The sequence below is a fragment of the Taudactylus pleione genome, unplaced genomic scaffold (assembly GCF_031769625.1).
Source record: "Taudactylus pleione unplaced genomic scaffold, aTauple2 ptg000089l, whole genome shotgun sequence".
Taxonomy (NCBI): domain Eukaryota; kingdom Metazoa; phylum Chordata; class Amphibia; order Anura; family Myobatrachidae; genus Taudactylus; species Taudactylus pleione.
In genome coordinates, this window is record NW_028284491.1 from 13,307,712 (window position 1) to 13,323,574 (window position 15,863).

Below are 15,863 nucleotides of genomic sequence, written 5' to 3' on the forward strand. Positions count from 1 at the left end.
TGTCTGTGAATCAGTGAAGGTCCTGATCACAGCGGTAGAAGGGTTTTGGTTTAATGTACAATTCTTCTATAAAAGTTGTGAGTGCTTCTTAACTGCTTAAAGGGAAATGCAGACGCTCAACCCGAATTACTTAGTGTTGCCTTTAATAGATACAAAAATAATATTAAATCTTTACACGTTTCCTAATATTTTCTTGATGACCATTCTTTTACATAATTACAGTGCTCAGATGGTCATGGGTTACATATATTCATTAGCAATTCCTACATAATTGTAACTGCAAAGGATCAAAATGCCTGGAGAGCACTCAGCACTATGAGAATAAATACATTTCTGCTTATGTTGCTCCTCACAATTACACTTTCCTGCCAGAGCTGACTTAGAAAGTTGTTACTCTGCAGATAGCATGGATGCCTCGCACATAGCGCTTTGTCATTTAATCTCCCATTGAGGGAGACAGGAGTTGGGTGACATTTTGATCCTAGCAGGGAAGCTGGCATTTGGAAATGCTGAAACCTGATTTGTACTTTATTCCTCTGTATGCTTTTAGTAAAGTAATCCAGAGATTCTGAATTTGTTCTCATGTATCGGTTACACTAATTTGCTAATAAAGGATCTTATAGTGGTTGATGGAGGGGGCAAGCACAGGATTTTGGAGGAATTGCACATTTAAAAAAAAAGTATGATAGTGAACTATCACAAAGCAAACACAAGGGGATATATTTACTAAACTGAGGCTTTTTATAGCCACCCCTTGAATAACAATACGTATTAAATGGAAAACCAGACATGTTTTACATTTATTATTATTGCTGTTTTAAATTCTGCAGGCTGAGCATCCACAATGGATGCTACTCCAACTTAAAGTCACCATGATCTTCTAGGGCATTATTCAGAGTTGCAGGCGATTTGGCAGCATTGCATGCATGGAAAAGCTACTCCTCTGTGATAGGAGCCACGTGCTGCAGGAGAATGTACAGCACTCGGCTCCTGTCGCTGAGGAGGAGCCAACATTCTGGTGTCAGTGGCACCCCCTGAGGATGACACCTGGTGCGGCCCGCACCCCATAGTGACGCCACAGTGCATATGCACAGTTCTGAGTAGCCCGTATTTCTCTCTACACACCATTGACACACTAAGGCACAAGTGTAGAATCAGCTGAAATGAGAATGACTGAAATGCCTGTAAATGCTCACAAATGCTTTTGCAGTCTACCATGCAATGCACAGTTAGTAAAAAAGAGCAGACTTGCATGCAACTCTGAATAAGGGCCTGAATGTTCCTTAAACTGAGGTCTAAGGGCTTGATTCAGCAGCGTATGTAATGCAGATCCAGTGATTATTTGCCATTGCGCATGTGTGTAATTCTCACTGTGCACGCGTCACGATTGCTTTGCGATTACGTCCACACAGAGGAACCCATTCGCAAAGTGAGTGTCATGTGATCAGCACTTGGGGAGGTAACGGGGCGGGGTTAGGTTTCATGGGCGTGTCTAAATTAGCCATTGCAGTCATAGCATGAGAGCTCTCTGCGTGTGAGGAGAGCTGCAGTGTTTGCGGCTGGTCAGACTTACTGTACATGCTGCGTGACTGCCCAATGTGCGTGGATGGTACCAATGTTACGAAGCAGTGCGACATTGGACGGATGTGAGAAGGCAGCAGTGGGCGACCTTATCCCGGCTATGCTTTGGCAGGCATTAGCATATTTTCGCAGCTGCGTTCCGTGCGAAATCGCGGCTGTGATCGCATTAGCGTCCATTGCTGAATCAGTCTCTAAGTGTCTTATCACATTCAACCTTCATCTCTTGCTCATCTATGTGTATCCTTAAATAAGCCAATTAGATCACAGGAATTCTCACAGCAAGAGATGGGTGGGAGCTGTGACATGTCCACATTTACGATTGTATAAGCGATGGCAGGGCTGCTTGTGTGTTACATAGTAGAAACTGCAGGATGCCAAATAGCTTATAGAGTATTAATGTCCCTGTTACCTGATGCAGGAAGACTGTGGTGTAAAATGGACATCTGTAGATAACAGAATTCCTATATCCAACTTTCATAATATAAGTTAAGTAAGGCATATACAGTACATACTTGCCTACTTTTGAAAAAGCATGTCAGGGAGATTGTGACAGCAGCACCTATAAGCACGGCGGTAAAGTGGGCGTGTACTGCTACATCTGAGAGGCGTGTCATAACATTGGTTTACATCGAAATGTAAACGGCCCCAAATAATGGGGGTGAGGTGCAATCAGGGAGATTACAAGCCTCTTCAGGGAGACAGGGAGATTGCTACTATTTCAGTCTCCCTGACAAAAAATTAGAGTTGGCAAGTATGAGTAATATTAAGAGCAGTATGGACAAGGTACAGGGAGGGGCAATAGAATGCTGGTAGCTGATCTTAGTAGTATTTTGGTGTAACAGTGTAAAAGGGGACACCAGCAAGGTGATTACAGTGCCAGCAATGCCTTCTGCAAGATCAGGTGACCCCTGGCATTGGTGGGGAGAGGGGCACAGGGGTTGCAGGAGGGAGCTGGCAGCTGTCTCCAGTATATTTTGCTGTAAAAGTGTAACATGGGCACAAGCAGGATAAAAGTCACAGCTGCCACCACTGCCTCCTGCTGGGTGAGGTGACCACTGGTATGTGGGGGAAGGGGTGCTGACTGTCAGTGGTATCTGGGTGTAGCAGTGTGACTTGGGCATAGCAGGCTAATAATTACAGCTGACAGCAAGGACTCCTGCAAGGTGATGTGACCTCTGGCATGGGGGGGGGAGGAGAGGCAGTCGCACACATATATACACAGTCACACACATACATACGGTAAGATTGGAGGGTACGTGCGCTCCTTGGTTGTGTGTGCGTATTGGTGGGGAGAGGGAGGAGGGAAAAAAATGGGGGGAGGTTGGGGGGAGCAGATGGCTGTGTGTTGTGGTGGATGTGATGTGGTAGAACAGAAATACTGGAGGCTGGATGGATGGTGGAAGAAACAAATATGTTTATTTGTATCTGTGTGTGCACATAGGGGGTGGTAGTTGCTCAGTAGGAGGCACAGTGCTCCTGGAGGATAAATGTCTCTTAGATGGTTCGTGGCAGCACACACTGCCCAGTTGTTGGTGATTTGGGGTGACAGGGCGTATCCACAGTGTGGGGAGTAGGGTCAACCCTTTCAGGGGGCTCCTTGACATGCGGTCCTGACTACTGCATGCTTCCCTGCTGGACCTATGGTCGACAGACTTCTGAACTGGGATGCCCTGTTGGAGGTGATCAGGGGTGCTCCCACTTTGCGGCGTCCCGCACTGGTGAGGAGAATGGGTGCTGACCTACCGGTAGGTCCCCCTGGCTGTCTATCTTCCCCTCTCTCCAGCACTAACTTCAACTGAACTAAAGATGGCCATACACCAGACCAACTTTCCTCCAACCATCCAACTAGTTGGTTAGTTGGAGTGAAAATCCAGCTTAACTCTTACTGCTCTTTTTCTTGATGGCACAGATGGTGTTATGGTTAGCATTACTGCCTCCAGAGCACTGAGGTCTTGGATTTGATTCCCATCAAGGACCTAACTGTGAGGAATTTGTGTATTCTTTCCATGTTTACAGGGGTTTCTTCCAGGTGCTTCGGTTTACTTCAATGCTCCATAAATATAGGTTAATTAGCTCACATCAAAAAACTAACCCTAGTGTGCATATGTGGTAGGGAACACAGACTGTAAGCTCCATTGGGGCAGGGACTGATGTGAGTGGCCGATTATTCTCTGTAAAAGTGCTGCAGAATATGTGAGTGCTATATAAATAACTGGTAATAAATAAATAATGGTCACGTCACATCAATTTCATTGGCTAAATTATATTGCTCTGTTCATCTCATTTATAAAATGCACTGGTAAGTGCCTTGGTTTTACAGTTCAAAGGATGGTTCTTCTAGTGGGATGTAGCTGATATACTGGCTGTCAGGATGCTGGTGCTCAGAATGCCAGTGGAGGAAACTCGACACCAGTCAAAATCCCAGCCCTGGCATCCCGACGGTAAATAGTGGGGTTAGGGTTATGTACTAAGGGGAGGGTTAGGGTTTAGGCACTTGGGAAGGAGGTTAGGTTTAGGGTGCCGGGAGGGAGGTTTGGGTTTAGGGCTAGGGTTAGGATACTTACCGAAGGTGTTGGTATCCTAACTTTGTCGGGATGCCAGTGTTTCGATTCTGACCGCCGGGATCCTGAGTGCCGGCATCCCATACCCAACCCCTTCTAGTTAATTTCAAGGTCTATGCATACTTCCTGCACTTAGCAAGCACCCCTGCACACTAGAAGTGCACCCAGGCAAATCAGAACACTCACACCGTGCAAAGGTGTAAGCATTACATCCACATTTCTGCCATTCTAGTACCACCCCCTTCCATTACAGAACAATCAGTTCATTTTATACTGACGGGGATGTGTTGTAAGCCATCTATCTTAAGTTATTCCACTGAAATTCAATTATTATTACAACCTAAAAATGCAGCAAAGAAAAATATGTGTTCTCCTCAGAAGTGATTGTAACTATTAATCAGCAACATTATTTTATCTATTTGAAAATAATTGGTAGAGGAACAAATGAGTGGGGGGAGGGGGCTGTGCTGTACATGGTATAATGTAATGGAGTGGTTATTATATCTAGGTTTATATTTAATAAAGTGAGAGTTTTTAGATATAGAGATGTTGCCCATAGCAACCAATCAGATTCTACTTAACATTCAACTAGAACCTTATAGAAGATAATAGCTAGAATCTGATTTGTTGCTATGGGCAACATCTCCACTTCTAAAAACTCTCACTTTAGTAAATATACCCCCTAGTGTAGATATTACGGACATTTATCTATTGACACTAATACCCCTTTTCCACCAAAAATCTAGGTCTGTCCCAAGTTTTCAAAAAATGGTTCCAACCCAGGTCAGACCCGTTTACACTGAACTTCTTTCAGGCTCACAAAGATGAGGTAATGTTAGAGTGGGTGGCGACAGCTCACTGAAGCTCCAATCAGCTGCTTTTTTGCCTGACCCGGTTCAGTTAATCTGGGTAGCGCCGTTTACACTGCACAGTTACCCGGGTCATTCCCGCATTCAACCCTGGTAGCGGCCAGGGTCGGATTTCCGGGTCACTGAACCCGGGTTATTTTTCAAGAACCCTTTTACACTGATCCGCAACCCTAGTAGATCCGCCAATAACCCAGGTTATGGCAGCAGTGGAAAAGGAGTATAAGTTAAGTAATGTTAATAACATTGAGCAGGACTGTAACTTGCTGTAGGATGATCCGCAAACTGGACCATAAAATGGCGGCTGAATTGTAATGTACACAAATGTATGATGTGGTAATAACTAGGCTATTATTCCCACAGTAAATGGAAAACAATTTGGGAAATGTTAGATGGAATAGTAGTTCAAAAAATTTGTCACTATCCGGGTACTGTGCCCAGGTACTGTTTAATGTAAACAGTGCCCAGGCAGTGTCTTAAAAAGGAATAATATCCTAATATACAAAAAATGGTGGACAAATATAAGGCAATAGTTAGATGACATATTGAATATGGGGTAAAGACTAGTTTTAGGCACCTAATTTTAAGAAGGACATGAAAATGCAAATGGAAGAGAGACGGCTTAACCATCAACACAAGAAGGGGTGTTTATTGTAAGGGTGGCTAAACTGTAGAATACAAGGTAAGGTGATAGCAAAACCAGCAACTTCATTTAGAAATGGTTTGGATGCCTTTCTTACAAGAAATGTTACATGCAGCTATAATTAGTACAGGACACTAAGGTGGTGACTCATCTGAGAAAATAATCAGATCTCCAGTTTTGGTTCCAGAAGGGATTTTTTCCCTCTCCTGTGAGGGTAATTTGGCAACTGTTACACTTATGGTGGGTACACACTACACGATATGCTCCCTGAGCGATATCGTGTAGTGTTGTCCCCGGCAGGCTGTGCTCAATGTCGTTCATGACATTGAGCACAGCCGCTGAACGATATCATTAATGATATCGTTCAGCGCCGGGCTCTCTCCCCCATTCCCTGACATGCAGCAACCTGACGAGATCGTCAGGTTGGCCTGCATGTCAGCCCGATGAACGATGATGACGAACGACCCGCGGGAACGCGCGTCGTCGTCATCGTTCACCGTTTTGATGTTAAAAATGGACGATAAAGTGGACGACTGAACGATAACGATATCGTTATCGTTCAGTCGTCCACTTTATCGCCCAGTGTGTACGCACCATAAGGGTTTCAACATGTGAACTTAAAATGTTTTTTTTGTCAACCATACTATGGTCCCCATTTATTAATGATCGCTATTGCAATGTAATCTGGGCATGATATTACCTAGGGGTGTATCTAGGCATCCAAGCACCCCTGGCAATGTAATGGACTGGCGACCCCCTACCCCCTCCTATGCAGTGCCACCAGTAGTAATCCCTCAATAGTAATCCCCCCTATGCTGCATTGCCCCCAGTAGTAGACCCCAGTAGTAGTCCCCCCTATACAGTGCCCCCAGTAGTCGACCCTAGTAGTAGTCCCCCCTATAAAGTGCCCCCAGTAGTAGACCCCAGTAGTAGTCCCCCCTATACAGTGCCCCCAGTAATAGCCCCCAGTAGTAGTCCCCCCTATACAGTGCCCCCAGTAGTGGTCACCCCCCTAAATTGCCCCCAGTAGTGGCCACCCCTATACAGTGCTCCGAGTAGTGGCCACCCCCCATAAATTGCCCCCAGTAGAGGCCACCCCTATACAGTGCCCCCCCCCGTAGTGCCAGGCTTACACACACACAAAGAACAAAAAAATTCAATTTACCTGATCCCCGCTCCTGACGCGACCGCCGCTGTCCGCTCTGAGTCCCGGCCCGCTCTTCTCCTGCATGGGAGAGACGTCATGACATATGACGTCTCTCCCATCACATGCTGCGGAGGGAGCCAGAACACGGAGCTCATGAGTGAGCTCCAGCCGGCTCCCTCAGCGGGCGACGCAGCAGCAAATGAGAGTCTGTCTGACTCTTATTGGCTGGCTGCTATTACAAACATACAGCCGCCGCTGGCGGCTGTGTGTTTGTAAACTGTGTAGGGCAGACCACTCTCACTGCGGTCTTCCCTACACTTGCGGGGCCACGGGACTTGTCCACCTCTTGGCTGCTGGTGACACTGCCGGATGGCGCCCCCCATTTGGTTGGCGCCCCTGGGGAGTGCCATCCTGGCCAATGGGTAGATACGCCCCTGATATTACTATCCATGATCGCATTGCAATTAGCAATCATGTGATGTCCCCGGGGAGCTGCCGGCAGTGCTGAGGCTGTTGCGTATTCGCAGTCATGCTGACTGCACATGCACAGCTGCCATTGCCGGGGAGGGTATGGCAGCAACCCTCCACCGGTTAATTATGGGCGGTGTAGCCCATAGGCTGCAGCGGCTAACACCATCTTCAGATGGCGTTAGCTGCGGGGGCCAATATCCGAAATACATCGCATTCCGGATGTTGGTAAATTTGGTAGCATCGCATCCCCCATAGAAACCTATGGGGGATTCGGCTGCCTGCGGGAATGGAGGGATCACAGCAGGTATCGGGAGATACTAAATATTTGTGGTTAACCCCCAAAAACGTGTGTAGGGCCATCATGGTGCTGTGGGTTTGAATATTGTTTTGTTTACATTGGGCAACGTTCCACCAGAATTATGGTGCTCTGGAAATGGCACAAGATGCATTCTATTAAAAGTAAAGGAAAAGCAAAGGATGAAACTCATTAGTCAAGAGCAGATTCAAAATACAACTATTTTGCTGAGTGAAGTAGCGCTATGTTCTTCTGTTTTATCTCATTTCCATAATTTCATTCACAAAATGAAATCTCACATATGCACTGCTCCACACAATGAGACGCACTGGTTCACCTACTCAGTACCTCCCAAGGAAGCTCTAGCTCCGACCAACTTCTCTCATTAACTGGTGCAAACTGTGGTTCCCCCATAAACACCGCCATCTACATTCAATGTGTCCCTTGTGTGCTTTGGAGTTTATTGCGGTGGTCAGTTCCTTAGTTTAATGGTCATTCCAAATCTATACATACTGTGTAATGCAGCACAGAAAACACATATTATGTAGCGTTTTCATTAAAAACGACATCAGTCTGCTGAAGATGAATTTAGATAGACAAAATGTGACATCTCCCGGGGTTAAAAAAATTGGGGAAAAAATGAAAAGAATTACCTTTATGCAATGCACAGCTTTTTTTGTAACAATTTATTATGTGCATTGCTACAAGAGGCTGATACTATTAACAAAGTCACAGATAAAAGACAGCTGTTCATTCATTTTATTGCATAACCTAATTTCCTGAGTTATACAATATCAATATATAGAGAATAAGTGGGGTTCACAGTCAGCATTGTACACAGTCTATTTGACCACCTCAAAATAAGAATATCTGAAAGTAGCGAACATACAGCAAGTTACCTACAAGTAGAAAGTTACAATGAAGAACATTTATGAGATTGGTAAGACAAGGTCGTGGTTGTCCTTCAGCTTTTGATTTACTCCTTTATTGCTTACCGTATACAGTATGTAATACCAGAAGCATCACAATCTAGAAGAAATAGTTCTGAGGGTTCTTTTAAAGAACAGTTATCCTTGAAGGTGGATTACTGACTTCTCCAATCAATACAATGTGCCCATATGTATAAAAGGGTCCTATTTCCATAAATAAAATGGTGGATATTTAACTATACAGGTAAAGAGTATATTACAATATAGTTACCACATGTTTGAATTTGTGTGTGTGTGTGCATCCATATATATATATATATATATATATATATACACACACACACATATATATATATATATATATATATATATATATATATATACACACACGCACACATATATATGTATTTATACATACACATAAAAAATTCCTAAGTGCGCTATGTGCAATAAAATTAAAACGGTTTGAGTTAGCAGGTTGCTTGAATGTGAAAGTCCTTCCTCTAAATGTTTAAATTGGGTAATCTTCTTTTAGACTGTATGACATTAGACCATGAGGGGTCCTGTGGATATACCCTCCACCCAAAAAAAAATCACCCAACAAAAGGCCAGAAAGGCCAATTAGAAAAGACACCCAATGTTTATTTTTGATAAAAACATAGATTCAACATTTAAAAGTTCTGGTTCACATAAACAAAGTAAAACACATAACATAGATCCAATAAATGAGTCAAGGTCAGTGTAGAGATGTTTTTTGAGACCCACCCTCACCTTTAAACAGGTGTGAGCTCAATAGGGAGGGACTCGTCACACAACTGGTCAATGGAACCGTAACTGGTAAACCCTACGCGTTTAATCTTTCTACTTCATCAGGGGTAGGTATCTTTAAATGGGCGGAAGAGATGGACTTTGAGTAACTTGGTATATATATCTAAAGTTGAAATGAGTAAATACACATAATTATTGGACATATGAATGGTACATACCAAAAATGTTTTGTATTGATAACCCATGGGGGTATGATTTACAGGTAGCAATCAATAGTAGGTGGGTAACGCTGTACTTCTGCTGATTAATCACAACCCAATCTGGCCTAAAAACAAAAATAAAATGTATATATAGATTAAATATAAGCATTACAAGCCCTTTCAGACTAGTAGAGCCGTGGTATAAAGAGTAAATAGTACATACCCAAATATGATCCAAGTTTGATAATCAAATATCTACTCCTAATGGGTTCATAGTAATGATCAGAGTTAAACTATGGAAGAAGAATTAAAATGATTTTTGTCAAATATAAAAAAAAATAGAGAGAGAGAATAAGTGGGGTTTACAGTCAGCATTGTACATAGTCTATTTGACCACCTCAAAATAAGAATATCTGAAAGTAGCACACATACAGCAAGTTACCTGCAAGTAGAAAGTTACAATGAAGAACATTTATGAAATTGGTAAGACAAGGTCATGGTTGTCCTTCAGCTCTTGATTTACTCCTTTACTGCTTACCGTATAGAGTATGTAATACCAGAAGCATCACAATCTAGAAGAAATAGTTCTGAGGGTTTTTTGAAAGAAAGGTTATCCTTGAAGGTGGATTACTGACTTCTCCAATTGGATATCAATACAATGTACCCATTTGTATAAAAGGGTCCTATTTCCATAAATAAAATGGTGGACATCTAACTATACAGGTAGAGAGTATATTACAATATAGTTACCACATGTTTGAATGTGTGTGTGCATCCATATATATATATATATATATGCACACATATATATATATATATATATATATATATTCCACCTCCAAGATTTTGCCCGAGTTACTCCTTACCTCTGCAACTCTCTCCTTCTTCCTATGAGACTCTCCACCTTTCTACAAAATTTCAAATGGCTCTCAAGACCCACTCCTTAAGCCTTCCAGCTCTTCACTTTGTGTCACTCCTGTCCGTCTGCCCCCTCCCACCTTTGGACTGTAAGCTCTTACGAGCAGGGCCCTCTTCCCTCATGTGCTTCTCCATCCCTTATTTCTACTCCATCTCCGCCCACTGCCTACAACAGCACCCAACCTTTGGGTTCTGCTGCTTAATTGAGTATTATGATGGCTGATGCAGCAATGTTTCTAAACAATATCCATGTTCTATATTGTATGTCACTTTCATTCCTTTAGAAATAAAGGATAATTATATATATATATATATATATATATATATATATTTATATATATAAAATAAAGAATAATAATAACAATTATATATATATATATAGATATATATATATATACACAAACAGTTACTAAGGATGGCACTCCCACATGAATAACAAACAAGCCTGGGTTCCCTCCGTGGAAAGCTGACGACTTCCCCAATGTAACCACTTTATCGGCGGCACTCCAGTATAAATAACACCACAAGGCAGGTATAGTATCGACATTTTGATGCTTTAATGCATCGTTTTCAAGATTACAAAAGGTAATGACAAAAAAGCTACTTACATAAACCCCCGACCGCACTACATGCACTGCCACTGCATCCAGGTCCAACCATAGGACGCCCATTGATGACGTCGCAGGCGCGATCCGTTGCCAGGGCAACCAAAGTTTATCTAAAAACAAGCACAAAATACGGATGCATACAATAAGTGACATATTCATATAGTCAAGATACAAATAAATTAAAGAGCTGACACATATATATATATAAGCTCTATATAACAGTTACAACAAAGTACATACTGTTATGGAGATACATTGGCATTCAAGATATTTTGCAGACAATCATCAGCAAATCCTAATAGATTAATGAAGTCATTCTATAGCATTCACTACCAGAAAACACAGATCATTATCTTGTTAGATGGGTCCACAAAGGTAGCAAATCACTCAATGTTAACTTGAATGCGACATCCGTAGTCCTCATAAAGATAACCGCATTAACAAAGAAACCCATAAATGGCTTTTGTACGAAGTATTAAATCAATTTCAGTAAGCGTGTTCAATACTTTTTCCCTGTATTGAACACGCTCCTTCGGCCCATTCTTCCACAGCTCAGGTGATTGGCTGGGCCATTCTAGCAGCTTTATTTTCTTTCTCTGAAACCAATTGAGAGTGTCCTTGGCTGTGTGTTTGGGATCATTGTCTTGCTGAAATGTCCACCCTCGTTTCATCCTGGTAGATGGCAGCAGATTTTTATCAAGAATGTCTCAGTACATTTTTCCATTTATCCTTCCTTCAATTATATGAAGTATGCCAGTAAAAAATGCTGAAAAACAGCCCCACACCATGATGTTCCCACCTCCAAACTTCACTGTTGGCATGGTGTTTTTGGGGTAATGTGCAGTGCCATTTCTCCTCCAAACATGGTGTGTATTATGGCATCCAAAGAGTTACATTTTGGACTCATCTGACCAGACTATATTCTCCCAGTATTTCACAGGCTTGTCCAAATGTTGTGCAGCAAACTTTAAACGAGCTTCAACATGCTTTTTCTTCAGCAATGGAGTCTTGCGTGCTGAGCGTGCATACAGGCCATGACGGTTGAGTGCATTACTTATTGTTGTCTTTGAAACAATTGTACGTGCTAATTCCAGGTCTTTCTGAAGCTCTCCACAAGTGGTCCTTGGCTCTTGGACGACACTTCTGTTAATTCTTTTCACTCCTCTGTCAGAAATCTTGCGAGGAGCACCTGGGCGTGGTCAGTTTATGGTGAAATGATGTTCTTTCCAACTCCGGATTATGGCCCCTAAAGTGCTCACTGGAACATTCAGACGTTTAGAAATCCTACTGTAACCAATGCCATCAGTATGTTTTGCAACAATAAGGTTGCGAAGGTCTTGAGAGAGCTCTTTGCTCTTACCCATCATGAGATGTTTCTTGTGTGACACCTTGGTAATGAGACACCTTTTTATAGGCCATCAGTTGGGACTAAACCAGTTTATATTAATTTGCACTGACAAGGGGTAGGATTGCTTTCTAATTACTAATAGATTTCAGCTGGTGTCTTGGCTTTCCATGCCTTTTTGCACCTCCCTTTCTTCATGTGTTCAATACTTTTTCCCTGTGTCATTTCACATTATTACACATAACTTAATTTATGGACGTCTATGGTTTGATTTCTTTGCATGTGTGGATTGTATGGGCTGTTGCTGACATTTTGTAAAAATTTCATTACAATAGCCCCATTACAAATATATTAACTGAGAAAAATGTTGATGTGTTCAATACTTATTTTCCCTGCTGTATATACAGTATATATATATATATATATATATATCAATATATCAAGAACACATGGCTGGCACTCCACAATAAAGAAACATAACTTGCCCTGGTGCCATCAGAGGTATGAAAATACCTAAACAGCAAAGTACATAACAGCGGCACTCACGGGTCTTGCACAGAAGAATGAGACATCAGCTTAGTTGTTAGTTCGACATTTCAGTCACCGAAGACTTTTATCAAGAACACACATAAATAAAATGACACGCCGTGTGCGCGAAGACATCATGTGTCACCAGCGCTCCCAGCTGCCTGATGATGTCAGTGCCCAGGTGTCAGACATTCTGTCCCATATGGCAATGTGCAAACTAATGTGTTACACAGCAAACAAACACATGGATAGGGTGAGTCTCTCCGGGGAGACTACAGTTCAACACAATACATGTACATAATATATCACATGCACGGGGGGCCAGAATACATACCACATACAAAAATAAATCAAATGGGGGGAATCATAAAAAATGGATACAACAGAAACATATGGAAGTAGGAAATGGATAATATAAATAACATAATATTAATGAAAGAACACTACGGACAACAAATAAGACAACACGTTTAGTCCTAAATCGCACCCTGCTGGGACACAACATTGAAAGTAGCATATAATCAAAAGACTTTTGCGGTATCCGAAATGAAGTGACACCAATAGATGGCACCCAATAATGATTGCAGTAAGTTGTATTGTAAGGATACACCCAAACACCTATTAACTAGTGTTGGGACTACACACTAAGGTGATAGGTAAAAAAAAACCTGAATAGCTAACACTATATGACCAACTGTATAGGGCAGCCTGCTTATAATGCCAAGTGATACCATAGTCAATGGGCATGGTAGTACCAGTGGGGGAACTGCACCGACAACATGTAAGGCACAAGTTATTTGGCTTACAACACCTGGTCTTCTTTGGTGGTCTCCCAACCCAGTACTAGCCAAGCCAGACACCGTTTGGCATCCAAGATCAGACGAGATCGGGCACTTACAGTGCTGTTTCATTGTAAGTATTTAAGCCATGGCCCCATTGTATCAATAGAGTAGATCCAGTACCACTTTCTAAACCACGTACAGTGGTACAGAGGTCATGATGTAGAGGCGCGTACAGTATTCTACAAAAAAACTGGCAAAAAATGTTTTGATGGAAAGTGAAATACGGCCAAATAGCATAGAATGGACATGCAACCATAGTTGAAAAATCTGATTAAAAATGATCAGACCAGAAAAGAGGTTTGGAAGGAGAGCAAAATTATCACTGGATAACTACAGCCCTTTGAAGAGAGAAGTTGAGTGGTAGGGGAGAAATATAGTTTCAGAGAAAGCAAACAAAAGATAAGTTTTTGTTGAGGCCATGAGGAGCCAGTGTTCATTCTGTGGATCCAACGCGCTTCAAGTTGGAGTAATTGTTTATCCCTGTCATCTCCTCTATTTGATGAAGGTACGTGATCGATGATCTTATACGACAAAGTAGCCAATGGATGTCTTGAATCTTTGCCAACGGTTGATCGCTTTCCTTTCCCTCAATCGCTTGTCGCATGGCTGTTCTGTGTTGGGCCATTCTTATACGCATTGTGCAAGCAGTTTTGCCGATGTATGCTAAGCCGCATGGGCATCTGATGATATGATGATATGGTTATTGGCTGTGCTGTAATGATTGATGAACAACATTACTCGCTCGTTCTTTTGTTGGCTGTTGGATTCTTGATTGACAACATTGGGTGCCCAAGATAGAGCTTTCAATTTGGCAGCTGTCAGGTCCTTCCAGTCATAGCCGCTTTTAAGAAATGTTAACATAATTTTATTAATGTCTGCTTCAGCAGTAGTGGCATCCTTGGTGATTCTTTTCACCTGGAGTAATTGGGAATAGGGTAAACTCTTTCTGAGAGATGCTGGATGGTGGCTTTGGGAATGGAGTAGTGTGTTACAGTCAGTTGGTTTATTGTAGAAGGATGATATCAAAAGAGGTACCTGTCCACCGGATGTTCACGTCCAAAAAGGACACTACTTCATGACTGTATTCAAACGTAAATTTGATGTGTTCATGCATAGTATTGATTTTAGTCATGGAGTCGACAAATTCAAGTTCGGTGCCTGTCCAAAGAACAAATATATCGTCAATATATCTAGTAAAAAATATTGTATTCCAGTTAAAGTCATTGTTGTCAAAAAATAGATTATTTTCCACAAAAATCATTTATGTATTGGCAAAGGCCGGTGCAATGTGGGAACCCATTGCACATCCCTTTTGTTGGAGAAAAAACGGGCCGTTGCATAGGAAATAATACCTGGTTAAGGTTTTTTCCAGTAATTTGACATATAAATGTATGTTCTGGCCTTCATAATCATCCTGGGAGTTGAGGAACTGTTACATGTACTCAAGTCCTTGTGCATGTGGTATACTCGTATATAGAGATACCACATCAATTGTACACATTAGCAGCTTAGATGGTAATTGTCACAACTGTCTTAGCTTATCTAGAAAATAATTTGTGTCTTTGAGAAATGTTACTTGTTTTGAAATTAGGGGCTGTACATAATAATCTAAGTATTTGGAAATGGAACTGTAGAGTGAACCCCTAGCTGAAATGATAGGACAGCCCAGGGGGAATGCATGGACTTGTGAATTTTGGGTAATGTATACAGTATATTAAGGGAACCACAGGCTTGTCGGTAGTTAACTGTTTTCTGGTTTCTCCACTTATTAGCTGGTTGGAAGTGGCTTTAATGAGAATGTTATCTAGTTCATGTTTATAAGAAGCTGTAGGGTCATTATTCAATTTAAGATACATGTTTGAGTCATTCAGTTGTCGATAAACCTCATTTTTATAAGCAGAAATATCCTGAAGGACCACTGCTCCTCCCTTATCCGCTGAGCAGATGACAATGTTCCTGTCTTTACTCAAAGATTGGAGAGCCAAGTACTCTGCCCTAGACAAATTCCGTCCACTATGTTTGTTCTGTTTAAATTCAGTCATGACATCATGATCTAAGAGCCTAATAAAACTTTTTATGGATGCGTTATGGATTTGTGGTTCAAAAGTTGATTTTATTGTTTAATGGACCCTTAGAATAGGACAGTTTGGTTGTTTCAGTA

The 15,863-nt window shown here is 41.9% G+C and overlaps 1 pseudogene; it reads right to left on the reverse strand.

Annotated features, from left to right (window-relative positions):
- Window positions 1-13,659: 13,659 nt before the first annotated feature.
- Window positions 13,660-13,778, reverse strand: LOC148527388 (5S ribosomal RNA; annotated as a pseudogene).
- Between the last annotated feature and the right edge of the window lie 2,085 nt (window positions 13,779-15,863).